Source organism: Podarcis tiliguerta, assembly GCF_965153285.1.
Source record: "Podarcis tiliguerta genome assembly, chromosome: 1".
Lineage (NCBI taxonomy): Eukaryota > Metazoa > Chordata > Lepidosauria > Squamata > Lacertidae > Podarcis > Podarcis tiliguerta.
In genome coordinates, this window is record NC_139534.1 from 97,506,459 (window position 1) to 97,520,864 (window position 14,406).

The following is a 14,406-nucleotide window of genomic DNA, read 5'->3' on the forward strand; positions in this document are numbered from 1 at the left end:
GTACTTAAGACCTCTTAATAGAAACACAGTAATTGAAAGCATTATTCATCTTGCAGATTGCTGTTTTCAGGACATCTACTGTATGTCTTAAAGAAGCGTGAAAAAATAGTTTTGCATGGTATTCCTCTGCATTATGTTAACTTTAATGTGGAGACATCAGCTGCTATGCTCCTGAATGGGAAATGCGAAGGGATGATTAAAAGCTCTATTTTTTAAAGATTGATTTAACACTGAGCTTCCTTTAAGTGAAATGTTACCTGCAATCTATATCGCAGTGTGCTGGATGATTTTTGAGTGAGTGGTGGTGGTTAAATTTCTGACACTGATTGGTGTAGCTGCCTGCCCATCACAGAGGGCCAGGTAGTCAGAAGAACCTTTGATTGCTATTGGTGGATATAGTCTGATTCTTAGGGTCTCTGAAAGCCGTTATTAGAGCTATTCAGCCCAAGAGCATCTGAAGAGAGGAAGGAAGAAGGGAGGGAAGTAAACTGGAAATGAGAAGGGGCAGAGAGAAGATGCACACACAATCTAGAGCCGCAGAGGAGACAGAGGCTGAAGTGTAAATATTGATTTGAAATAGCTATTAACCAACCACACCTTTGGCTGTATAGCTGTAGTAAAATAAAATAAAGAAAGCCCAATTAAGCCCCAGATTCTCCTTTTGTAGCTACAGTTATGTGCTTCAAACTGTGCCCTGCAAATGGGAACACACTGCCCAAAATCAAATTGAAGTATTTGGATTTAAATTGCTTTGTGCTACTTATTTCAATGAGATTAGATCACTTTAAATCCAAATACTTTGCTTGTCAGAGTTGTAACCTGGTTGATGATGGTTGATGCTGCAAGTTAAAGCCAGACTCAAGCTTCCATCTTACACAGAATTAAACTTATTTAAGGCCATTGATTTCTGTGGCATTTAATCTTATTTAATTCAATTTTGAACTGGCTAATGAAATGACTGGCTTTGGGTTGCCAGTGTATACCGAAGTTAAATTATTCCAATCTCCAGAACGAAATGCCTCAGAAATAGGTTCCTGTGGATTTGCTTGAAATGCAAGTGTTTAAGATGGGGGTGTTCTTCCCTGTGAAAGGAAAAGCTATGATAAATGCCCACAGAATGTGATAGTTACATGCTTGTTGTATTCAGGATGCTTGTAAGCCTCTGGTCTGACCCAGCAGGACTCTTCCTATGCTCATACAGAAATAAGTTCAAGTAAATCCATACTTCTGAACAGCTTTACCAACTCAGTGAAAACAACAACATTAATTAGGCAGCATCTAGTTTCAAAATGGAAGTGGGCCGCAAAGCGGAGAGGGATTCAGAGCACAGCAGAGGTTTTTGAGCAATATTGTCATCTGCAATAATAAACCAAAGTTAATTTAGCAGAAGACACTGCCTTGTTAGATGCAAGGAGGGAGATGGAGTAAGCTTGGGGTGGGGTGGGGTTACAGGCACAGCAGCAAAAGGATAATTAGTGCTAAATTTCGACAGAATTGGCCCAGCCATACCCCTAGAACCACAATGACCCACATTTTCAAATTAATTTCAAGGCGATTTGATGTGCATTTGCGCTTAGCAGAAGCAGAGCAGAGGTCAACTCCATCACTACAATTCTTCCCTGCCAATCACAAATATATACCATGGTTTCTTTCACTAAGTCGGTCACTGTTGGGCTGCCGTGAACATTAAATACTGTATATGTGTGTGTGTTTGTGTGTGTGTGTGTGTGTGTGTATCTATATATACACACACATACGTAATATAGATAATACAAAATGGAACATGTGATTGTCAGTGACATTTCTGAAATAAAGCAACTGCAATAACAAAATGAACTCAAAAACAGAACCCAAAAGTTGCCATTCTTCAACTAAAGGAGGAGACTCCGGCATGAAATTAACCCATCATGCTAAATTAGAATTTATTAAGAAGTTGTTTCTGTTGTTTAGGCTTGAATCAAGAAAACGGTTTCCATTCCTGCTGCAAGTCTGTGGTGAAAGCATATGTCTGTTGTTGGCATCCGCCTTGTCTTGGGAGACAATGGAGGAATGTGCCTTCGAGGTCTAGGTCAAACTCTTAGAGTCTCACAGCATCTGCTGTGGCTGTAGAGACCAATAGGGGAGAGACATGTTTTGTTGCAGTTGGCACAGACGAAGGTGTCCGGTTGTGCTGCTGCAGAGGCACAAGACAGCAGAAGGCTCAATTTGTGCCTATATTTATCTATTTCCCTTGCCAGACAAAGACTTCACACACACACACACACACACACACACTTTTAAATCACTGGTGCTTTTAAAAATCTTCACTAGACTGTCTTCACTGATGCTTTCAAATTGTTCCTTTATTGTTTACATTGTAAGCCACTCAGAAAATGTTCTTTTAACTGAAAGGAGGTACATAAATCTTTTAAATAAATTTAAAAATACAATACACTAAGCAAAGAATGACCCAAATTTTTGATCCAATGCACAACATTTTAATCTGTAGTGCAGCTTATTTGCTTTATTTTTTATACTTCTATCCCCATATCCTTCCTTCAAAAACCTCAGGACAGCATTTAGGAAGCAAGGAAGGCTGAAGGCTGTAGCACATTCAGTCACCAGGGACATATTATTTGAGCCAAGGAAATTAACAGGTCATGTGCAGCATAAAGATTTATGCAAAAGGTGAGTCTTCCATTGAAATGAAAGACAAGAAAGTTCATGTCCATTCATTTATTCATTTCCTTGAGAAAAAGAATGTGCTTTGATGTGCTTCAAAGATGTAGAGTGTACAACTTTATATTGGTTTTAAATCACTCCTTTCTCCAAACTCAGATATGATTTTTTAAAATTAAAACCCAGATTTATCCATGGAAACAGATGAGCATAAGATGGCTGTTTTGTGGGGCATTATTGCTGTCAAATGAACAATTCAGGCTTTGCCAGATGGGCACATGAAGTGGCTGAGGCTCAGCGAGCTTCCCTGTAAAATTTCCTAGAGAGAACTCTGTGAGATCGCTTCCTTTGTCTGCCTTGGCAGGAAGCTGTAACACTTCCTTCCCATCTGGGCATCTTTCTTTCTTTCTTTCTTTCTTTCTTTCTTTCTTTCTTTCTTTCTTTGTCATGATTTCAACACATGCATGTCTGAGCTCTGCTTTTATAATTTAGAGAGTAGTTATAAATCTACCTTCATTTTGCTACTGTAATTGCTGCTTCGAGACCTGAGCTGGATCTACACTGACCTATTTAACATTATTAGAACAATATTAGATATATTGTTCTAAAATGTTTCTTACCTGTTTTCTTTGTAAAAACACTGTTTTTGTACTGCTGGCTCTTGGTTGCTCTACAGCGCCCTCTGATGTCACATTTTAATAAAGCGTGTTCTCCAATAAATGAGAGCACGTGTTGCGGTGTGGGCCACCGGGCCAGGCCTCTTGTTGCCAGGCAGGTTTATAGTTGTTGCTTGGCATTGTGATTGGATAACCGGGTTGCTGGGGCAAATTGTATGTTGCAAATTGGGTGGGTGGGACCATAGTCTTTAAATATTGGTGCACTCTGGTTTCTCTTTCTCTTTGCAGAGTGCATCGGATCACCCGCCCGCCCGCCCTCTTTTCCGGTTGACCTTGCTTTGCCTGTCATGGGGTCGTCTGCCTTGGCGCAGGGGCCTAGTAGGAATTTTGCCATTTGGTGATTGGCTGTGCTATTTGGTTTTTGCCCACTACTCAGCAATTCGTCACAACTTGTAAGGCTGCAGTTAGGCATTGGTTATAATATGCTGGTGGTGGAGGGGTCAGGACAGGCTGTGCCTGCCCCTCCTATTGCGCTGAAGGGAATTCCGTTAAAGGAATCCTGGGGCTTGCCATGATTTCGTCCAATCCCTGTCATGGGACCAGAGCTGCCCAATCCCTGTCATGGGAATCCTTGTCATAGGACCGGGCCGGCAAGCTTTCGGGGAGCTGCTGGGGTGAGTGGTGTGGGTCCGACGCTTAGCTCAAATGACCCCCAAGTTTGACTTTCCCTTCTACTGGCTACCGATCGGACCTCGGGATGTCAGTTCTGTCCCAGGCGGGGGGACAGATAGTCATAACCAATGTCTAAACAACCACTCACTGATTTTGTATTTTAATAAAGTGGCCAAAATAGTGCCCAAAAACCAAAACTAAATTACATGTTATGTGTGAAGTTATTTGAGGGGTGGCCTGGGGACCTACACACGCAACACATTATGAACATTAAAAGTAGAACGTCATGTGTCTATCTACAATATGAAAACCATTCCTTATCTCAACCCTTCCTTAACCTTATAAACCATGAGTGTAGGTCCACTCCTAGACTGTGTAAGCAAATACTCCTTTTACATCTTCACCAGTGTGCGTGTGATAGTTGTTTTTAAGGGGGAGAAATGGGTTAAAAATAGAAGAAATAAGAAATGGGTTGTCTTAGCTTCCAAGTTTAAGCTGCAAAAGATGGCACTCTGCTGATCTCACTAATATGAGCAAGGAAGGATAATAACTAAACAATATATCCATTCCTACATGTTTTGGTAAGGATTTGGTAAGAGCCAATTACAGTTCCCTCCATGTTTTCCAGAAAATCAGCTTGAGGTTCATAAACCTCAGCTGAACGCTACAGCCCGAATGCGGATGATTTTTCCATGCCAGAAACTTCTCTTGCTTTTCATTGCTAGCAGCAAAACAGAAAACAGACCACCTCACCAGCTACTAGGTTATCTTTCCTTGCCAGGGAATCTGCAGTCATGCAAGCATTTTTCTTGGCTCAAGAAGATATCATTGCAACCATTTCTCTGCTTCTGAGCATTAACCTCGGAGTGTTCACCAAATTGCTACACTTTTTTTTTGTTTGCTGACACAGAAAAATAACACTTCCCAGCAGCACAACACCAGATGGTAATTGCATTCTAATAATAGAACAAAACCATGAGATTGCCTACTATTTTGTTGTGCTTTTAACTGACGTGACACCAGAAAGTCAGCCACCTGGTAAATACAGTAAGAGAGCTGGGATTTGGGGGAGGGGGGCCATCTAGGCCTGCCAGTTTCGAAACAAGCAAGCAAGAGGCAGGGTGGAATTGAACACAGGAGCTGAAAGTGCTATTATCAGGGATATTGAGTTGCTCTGGAAGATGCATACATGCCCATTCCTTGTTCATGATGCATGTGTCAGGTGGCCATGAGTTCTGCTTTAGAGGGTACAATCCTCTATGCGGAAGGCTTTTGGACTGAATCTTGTTCTCATAGAATCATAGAGCTGGAAGGGACCCTGAGGATCATCTTGCGTGTTGAGGCCCACCAGGACACCCCCAAATAAAGACACAGTTCACACAACATTTTCGTTTTGGTTTTTGGCATAATTTTGGCCACAGCTTTATTGAATTACAGTATGTGAGTGGTTGCTTAGGTATTGGTTAGCAACTATCTGTTCCCACATAGAGGTAGGAACAGAACTGACAACTGCAAGCCTGCAGAAGTCAGTAAGGGTAAATATTTTTGGGGAGAGAATAGAGCTGGGTGCCAGGCTCTCACCTCTCCCCAAATGCTCCCAGGGGCTCTTGTGTGGCCCTAGCCCCTTGCCAGGGGTTCGGACAAGAGCATGGCAAACTCCTGGATTCCTTTACTGGACTACCCTTGCAGCAGCAGCATTGGAGGGGCAGGCACAGCCAAACACATCCCCTCCACCAACCAAAATTAACCAATGCTTAACCAAAACCTTACAAGTTGTGGCAATTTGCTACACAGTAGGCAAAAACCCAAATGGCACCAGCCAATCAGCCAAATGGTAAAAATTCCTACCAGACCCCTGCTCCAAAAGCAGACGACCCCATGACAGGCATAGGGTTTGTTCAGCATGAACAAACCCTAAATATAGGGAGGGTGCGCGGGTAATCCGATGTGCACAGCGAAAAAAGGAAGCTCAATGCTGTGAAAAGGGAATAAATAGCACCCCCATCAATCAAACAATTTTGCAACATTAAATTTCCCCCAGCAACAATTGGAAGTGCCGTATCAAATTTGTGGCCATTCATACTAACCTGCCCAGCAAGAGGTTGTCATGGTTGCCCCCACCGCAACACGTGCTCTCCATGAAGGAGAACCCACTTTGTCCAACCTCCTGCAATGCGGGAATTTGTAGCTGTCCCATTTGGGGATCGAACTTGCAATCATGGCATTATCAGCACCATGCTCTAACCAACTGAACTACCCAGGTAAGGGAGCTCAGGAGCTCTGAGCTTGCCCACCAGCTCCTTAACACCCAGACAGCAGACTGAGCAAGCACACAGACTATCTGGTCATAGGAACACAAGGAGTTGCCTTGTATGGTGTCAGTCCTTTGGTCCATCTAGCCAAAATATTGTTCACACAGATTTGCTGCTGCTCTCCAGGATTTCAGGCTAGAGTGGCTCTTTGCTCTACCTGGAGATGCTGGGGATTGAACCCAGACCCTTCTGTGTATGCAAACCTCCACTACTGAGCTTTGGCGATGGGGCTTCCTCACTATGTATGGTATTTCAGTTCACATTATGGTAATTATTTCTAAATTTGCACCTATATATAGAGTGAGATGAGTGCACAACCCTAGAGTCTGGCAAGACTGGCCCGTACGGGCAGGGGTACCTTTACCTTTACCTTTATATAACTTAGCACTTTCAAATTCCATGCAAAGTTGTCTCCTCTGCATCCTCCCATTTGATGATGCACCCCTTCACATATTTTGGGTGATGCAGTGGCAGTTGTGCATTGCAGGTGGGGTGGGGGTGTCAAAACAGGTCCTGTGGGGGGAGCCTGTAGCACTGCATGATTCTAACCCTTTTATTGGCATCACATACAACATCCAAAACAAATCAATACAGAATTACCACTTCCCCAGTGGCACAAAACATTTGCTAAAAGAAAGGAGGCAGAGTAGTCTATTTTCACATCTCTTGGTCTCCAGGGAGATTAGACTACTAACCCAGCCGTCCTCAACACACCCAGAATGGTTCTTAAACTACAACAGCCCTAGAGCTGGCATAGTTAAGTCCCTCCCACTGTGATCAGTGGTGGGGGGAAAAATAAGTGATAGGATAACTCATTCCCACCTCCTGCCTTGGCCACAGCTTAGGAAGTGGCAGCAGAATCCTGTAGGAATGCTCAACTTGGCTACAATCCTGCTCATACTTCCTCAAGAGTATATCTCCCTTTAATTCAACTGGACTTCCTTCTAAGTGAACATGCTTAGAATAGCACTGTTATACTTGTTACAGGTATACCTGCAGACAGTGCTATAGGTGCCAGAACTCACCACGAACGTCTCCCTTGTTCTCTTAGAATCACCAACCTGAGCAATATCGGAACTGAGGTCCACCGAGTTCTGACTGGAAAAAACCCCTGCCTGCATATCATATTTTGCCTGTATTTTTTTTTAAAAATGCCATGGAAATGGAAAATGCCATGGGATATTTATTCAATCTGGTTCATCAGTTTTAGTTTTCCTCTCCCTGTGTTTTCACAGCAGTGGCTCATCTGGGTTTTTTGGACATTACAGGGAAGTGTTGGCCAACGATTCTGAGTTCTAGCGCAGCAAAATAATGATGTGTGGTGGGAATCTTCAGAGCATAAGGAAAAGGGAAATGTGTATGAGGGGGAGATTGATCTACTCTGCCTAGTGCACATCAAAAACAGCTGCTGCAATTAAAAAGTAATTAAGAGTGTGCTAAAATAAATGGAAAGGCTTCCACATTTTTATTTTTTTTGAGAAAACATATGGGGTCCGCTGAATGACACAGAGCAGCAGGGATGTTGAGTTACCCCATTTCTGAAAGTGCATCTGTACATTTGTAAGACAAACAAGCTCCATTCATAATGTGCAGTCCTGCGTTAACTGCTAATTTAAACATGCATCCTTGTCTGTGTGCATTACCACGACACCAAAGATAAACCCAACGTTGTACCATATTTTATTCCCAAGGCCTGTCTGTAACCGAGAAGCCTAGTTCACACAATAAGATTGGTCCATGAAAAAGTGGATTTTAACCAGATATGAGGCGTCATTTTTCTGGCACTGACAGATTAGTGCTTACACGTTCTTCTCAGTGAATTGGGGGACGGGAGAGATGATCTTAAGAGTTTTGATGGCCTCAGCCAAGATGGGAATAAGCAAGGTCAGGTGTAGCTAAAGCAGGAAGCTATAATGTTAAAAGGGCCTAGAGTTTGTTCAGGAAATGAAGAAGCCTGATTGGGAAGCCTTACTAGAAACCCAGGAATATTGCATGCCTCATTCTAGTCTGCTTGCTGCACTTTGGCCAGTTCTGGCTCCAGGAGTTTGAGAATCCTCAGGCATAGCAGGCTGGGTGGGCACACCAAAACTGGAAGGTGCAGGAACTGAAAGCTGAGAATTATCTTTGGCTGCGTCTGATCTTCATGCCAAGTGGGGATGGTAGCACCATTAGGGTAGTGGTTTAGGGCTTTGGCAAATGCCCAGTCATATCAGGCTCTGGAGCTGTCCCTGGATCTGGTTGAGCTCCCTGCAGTTCATTCCTTTGAACAGACCTGAACGGTGGTGCTCAGGCTGAATCATCTAGCCATTTAATCAGTTCAGTTGTCTTGAAGAGGAATCAGAAGGAAATGGGGCAGAGCGCTGGGGTCTGGAGAGAATGTAGGAAGAGGAAAGTAGGCAGAAACAGAGGAATAAGGGATGGGTGGAGTTACTTCCTAACAAAGTCTATTGAACTACACCAGCTCTCTTGTATTTGTAAGGACAAGACTGTGTACATACTATACGTTTAATGCACATTCCCTCCCCATCCCCAAATAATAATACAGTGGTACCTTGGTTGTCGAACGTAATCCGTTCTGGAAGACCTTTCGACTTCCGAAACGTTTGACTACCAAGGCGCAAAGGGCAGTCAGCAAAGTCAGTTGAGAAAATTGAAAGAAATGCAGCGGAAGCCATTCGACTTCCGAAAAGCATTTGAAAATGAAATAAATTATTTCCAGATTTTCGGTGTTCAAAAACCGAAACGTTCTGCTTCCGAGACACTTGAAAACCGAGGTACCACTGTAATTGGAACTATAATTTTTTAAGCATGCTGGGAATTCTAGTTCTGTGAGTGGTAAGCTATAGTTCCCAGGATTCTACGGGGAGTGCTCTTTAAATTGTGGTGTGTATGCTTGCTTAGGACTCCAGTTCACAAGGACATTTCAGCATACATACCCTCCAAGTGTCCCTATTTTCCAGGGATGTCCCAGATTTAGATAAGTCGTCAGTTTCTGATCTGATCCCTGAATGTCCCACTTTTCCTTAGGATATCCCTATTTTCATTGGAGAAATGTTGGAGGGTATGGAGTTATCCGACCCCCAAGCCGTCTGAAGGCAATTCTGCATAGGGAAGTTTTAAAAAAATGTTTAATGTTTTATTATGTTTTAATACATATTGGAAGCTGCCCAGAGTGGCTGGGGCAACACAGTAAGATGTCTGGGGTATAAATAATAAAATTATCATTATGGAATGGGACATCCCTATTTTCATTGGAGAAATGTTGGAGAGTATGAGCCTTACATGCATTAAGCAGCCTGGAAAGAAATTAAACAAAGGAACATTCCTGATCACAGTTTCCTTTCATATTTATATATTTGTTTCAGTTGAAATAGCCCATGTCCCTCAGAGCTTTTTGTAAAGACTCTGTCTCTTAAGGTTGTGTATAATATATGTAATAGAGTTATATTTTTCTTTGTATTTTGACATTTTGTATTTCATTTTTTAAAAAACACATATGTATATTCTGGGACATGGGTGGCGCTGTGGGTTAAACCACAGAGCCTAGGACTTGCAGATCAGAAGGTTGGCGGTTCAAATCTCTGCGATGGGGTGAGCTCCCATTGCTCGGTCCCTGCTCCTGCCAACCTAGCAGTTCGAAAGCACGACAAAGTGCAAGTAGATAAATAGGTACCGCTCCGGCGGGAAGATAAATGGCGTTTCCGTGCACTGCTCTGGTTTGCCAGAAGCAGCTTAGTCATGCTGGCCACATGACCCGGAAGCTATACGCCGGCTCCCTCGGCCAATAAAGCGAGATGAGCGCCGCAACCCCTGAGTCGGCCACGACTGGACCTAATGGTCAGGGGTCCCTTTACCTTTACCTATGTATATTCTACTCCTGTTCATAGAACTCCAGTTCCCAGGGTTTTCTGTGGAAAGGAAATAACAATAATAATTTATTTATTTATACATACATACCTACATACATACATACCTACATACCTACATACATACCCTGCCCATCTGGTTGGGTTTCTCCAGCCACTCTGGGTGGCTCCCAACAGAATTAAAAGCACAATAAAACATCAAACATTAAAAACTTCCCTAGGGCAGACACCGCTACCGAGAAGGCCCTCTGCCTGGTTCCCTGTAACTTCACTTCACACAGTGAGAGAACTGCCAGAAGGCCCTCGGCACTGGTTCTTAGTGTCCGGGCTGAACAATGGGGATGGAGACGTTCCTTCAGGTATACTGGGTCGAGGCCGTTTAGGGCTTTAAAGGTCAGCACCAACACTTTGAATTGTGCTTGGAAATGTACTGGGAGCCAAACAGCGGTCAAACCAATTTAAGCCAGCAGTGCAGAAACAACAAAAGTATGTCTACTATTTTTGTTTTGTTATGTTACCCAACAAAATGTCGGTAGGAGGAAAAATCCCTTTCAGATTTATTGGCTTATGAACTTATTGTGTCCCTAATAGAGTGTTTTGCTGGGGAACAGATGGTTTGTTAGAGCCATTTTAGAGCAAGTGACTCTCAGGAGGCCAGGCAATTAGTCAGCAGATCATTAATTTTTTTGGCTCCTAAACTGCAGGAGGGAGCTGAAATCAAAGTAGCCATAACCAGAAACAAGAGCCAGTTAGTCTCTTGGTGTCAATAAAATAGCTTAAAGGGCAGGCATTTGCTCAGGAGAGCATCTTAAAAAGTGAGGAGAGGAATTGTTTAGATATATTCTGGAAGCAATGGGGAGAGAGAGAGAGAACCATTGGAAGGGAAATTGCTTTGCCTTAAGTTCTCTCTCAAGGTTTTTTTTAGAAGGGTAATAGTCTTGCACAGTGGACTGCCTTCTCAATCTTCTCCATGTCAGGATCTTTAACTAAGTCAGATGAAGAACCTGACTTAGTTAACGTTTTATTCCAGCCTGAGGCCTCTGCTGGAGTTCAAGAGGACTCATTTCCTCAACAGTCCAATACAAATGTAGAAGATTTTTCTGACTTTCCAATTAGCTATATTTATTCTTCTTCCACAATTGTAAATGTAACCTTTTGTTCTTTTAAACATTGTGGATAAACTTATAAAGCCTTAGTGGGTGGCCATTTATCAACTGTATATTAGATTTTAAAAATGGAAGTCATCTGGTTGATGTTGAAATTTCCATTTATCCAAGCGGGAACATTTTGTTTCTAGAGATAAACATTAACATCTTTTCTGCCACTTGATTTCTTTGTTAGGTTTTCCTTCTGTAAAGGATTTGAGATAATACAGTTTCAGTGAGGTGCACTGATTCTCATCTTTTGACCATGCTTGCTGACAGACATCTCCAGAGGATACGAACGTTTGGCGTACTCTGACTATCTGAGTAAGACCAAATTGTGTTTCTATGGCACAGGACGAGAAAAGCTGGTGAGAGCAGGCACTCATGACACGTTTAAAAGCTTAAAGCTAATTAAGAAGGCTTAGGATCTGTTTTGATGGCATTAAAAATTATATCCAGGAAAATCCTCACTCTGTGTCTCTCGGAAAACATGAACTTTACATTACTTAAGCAGGTTAGTGCCTGATGAAAGGCTTAACAGCACACAAGGAGCTTATTTCAGGGTGGGAGGGGGGCATTGGAAAGACATGGGAAGGCTCTGTGGAAAACAGATCAATATGGAAGTACCGTATATTCTTAGATAAGTGGAGCTCACTGGAGTAAAAAAATATCTTGTAAGACTACTACATTCCTACTTTCTCAAGAGTTTGGATGAGTTTGCTGAACTGAGCATTACGGCTGGCTTGCCCCCTTGACGGAGAGGCACCCTAGCAATGTAACATCATTATTGCATTGCACTGCTCTGAAGACCTTCTAGGAAGTGTAAGGAGCGTGTTGAGGGACTGGACATATGGGGCACAACTGCTTTCTTTAAAAGGTTAATAACAACACTCAGAAAGACTGTACACCTTGAAGATAAGAGGCATTTCCACCTCTTCCCTCTCAGAGAGGGGCCAACTCCCACCTCCACCCATTCACTTGCTTAAGGCCCGTTTGGGGCTATACCTGCAGCCACTTCTCCATCTCTAATGTTGCCACAGGTCCAACCATGTTCCTCCATACAACACCTGTAGGAGAGTAGCTGGCGTGGCTGCATGGGAGAACGCATACCAGGTCAGTTTGAAAGCCTCCTGTCTCCTCTGGATTATAAAACCAGAAGTGAACCTGGATAGGTGGGAGGGAATTGCCTCAGGTATGTTTAGGTGGGGTGGAGGGAGGCCGAAGTGGCAGGAGCAGGAGGGATGAAAGCACCCTTTAGTTCTGCCAGACCTCATGTTATCATGGCAATATGTGGTGGGTGTTAAGGGGTGCATTTGCTTAGATGACATGCATCATCCCTGAACAACTCCCATCATCCCTGAACAATGGTCCTGCTAGCTAGAGATGATGGGAATCGCAGTCCCAATTGGGACCCAAGTTTGAGAAACTCTATCATAGATGTTTTGGGGGGGGGGGGGCTTTAGCCTTTTCTCCACTTTGGAAAATGTGAATATATTTCACTTCTTTTGTTCTTATGCAAACTTTTGCCCCTATACACAATGGGTGGTATTGAGCTACATTTTTCTCAGTTGACGCATTAAAATGATTGGCTGTAACTTAAGTCATATTCATTAATTTCAACAGGCCTGCTCTTGCGTAAAACGGAATACCACCCAATATGTCTGAGAAAAGAAACTATTGGCTTAACTATGGGTCATTGAAAAGAACATCACTACAAAAGCTGAGTGGGCTAAAAAAAGATGCCCTTTGATCATCCTCTAGAGAATGACATTTTATTCCTAGAAGCATCCGTCAACAGCAAAAGTTGCATGCCTGGTAATCAGGATCCCACCCACACTGTGAAACATGAAGGGCTCAGAGGGTTGGGCATCTTGGAAGGACAAGAGTCTGGACACTGGGAGAAGCTTTAAACCATCTCAGCCTTGTCAAGAGGGGCCAACAAAAAACTCAAATAGAGGAATTAATTTGACATGCAAAAGTAAAACCAAACATGTTCGCAGCTGTAGCTGTCTGTCCATCCCTCCTCCTCATCCAGCATTTATGGACTCTGCAGATGCCTAACCTAGGAAGACGGAACGTTGATGAATCCTTGCTAATGCTACGTGGTAATTAGTGAGGTTGAATATTTCTGCAACACTTTCCTCCTGTAGGGAAGGGCTTGGAGTGATGAAGGTGCCGTTGGCAGATAAATTGTACCTGCCTGAGCCATCTGTCTTACAAATGATCCTGTATGTACAGCTATTATTTCAGTCAGACACCGACAGCTCCACAATTGTTCACAGCCTCAGTGAAGAATAGTAGCTGTCAAGAGGGTTGAGAGTGCTGCGGCTTTTAACAGACCTGTTTGCAGCTCGTCTCAGAGGCTGAGGGATGGCATGTGGGAAACAAATCAGACCTGCACGCAAGGCTGCAGACGGCGTATTTATTATGTTCTGCTTTGCTATGCAACAGTGTCACAGGAAAGGTTGCTGCGTCCTTTGGAATGAAAATGTTATGGAATGCAGCGGGGGAAAGTAATTTGCCCCCTCAAGGGTTAAGATGCTCACCGTTCCCAGACCCAGATTGTGCTAGGAAAAAGAACCCGGGGATCCCAAACCATTAATCTTGTATCGGTTGATGTTCAGTGGAAATATTTGGTACTAAAATCCTGTCAAACGGCGATGTGGAACCTGTGACCCTCATGATGTTGTTGGACTCCAATTCCCATCAGCCTCATGGCCAATGTTCAGGAATGATGGGAGTTGGATGCCAACAGTGATGGCCAGAGGCAGCTCATCCAGGCAGTAGTTGGGAGTGTTCATTTCACCAGACAGACCGACCAAATGGACCAATCATGTTCTTAGGAGGAATTCAGTGGTGACTCTGTCTTAATGAAGTGTGTTTCCACTTACACAAATGGGAGCACCCTTTTTTTCGCTGATCCCCTCGGCCCACAAAGACCTCCCTTACCCAAAAAGCTGCTCCCAAGAGTTGTTGTTTAATTAATTAAATTTGTATACCGCCCTATACCCTGAGATCTCAGAGTTGGGGGACCCTCTGGGACATGATGCTTTTGCCGATGGAACAATAATAGGAGTGTGACATTGAATTCCTCCCTGTGTCTTTAATGCTCAAATTTAGCAGTACAATAGAAATG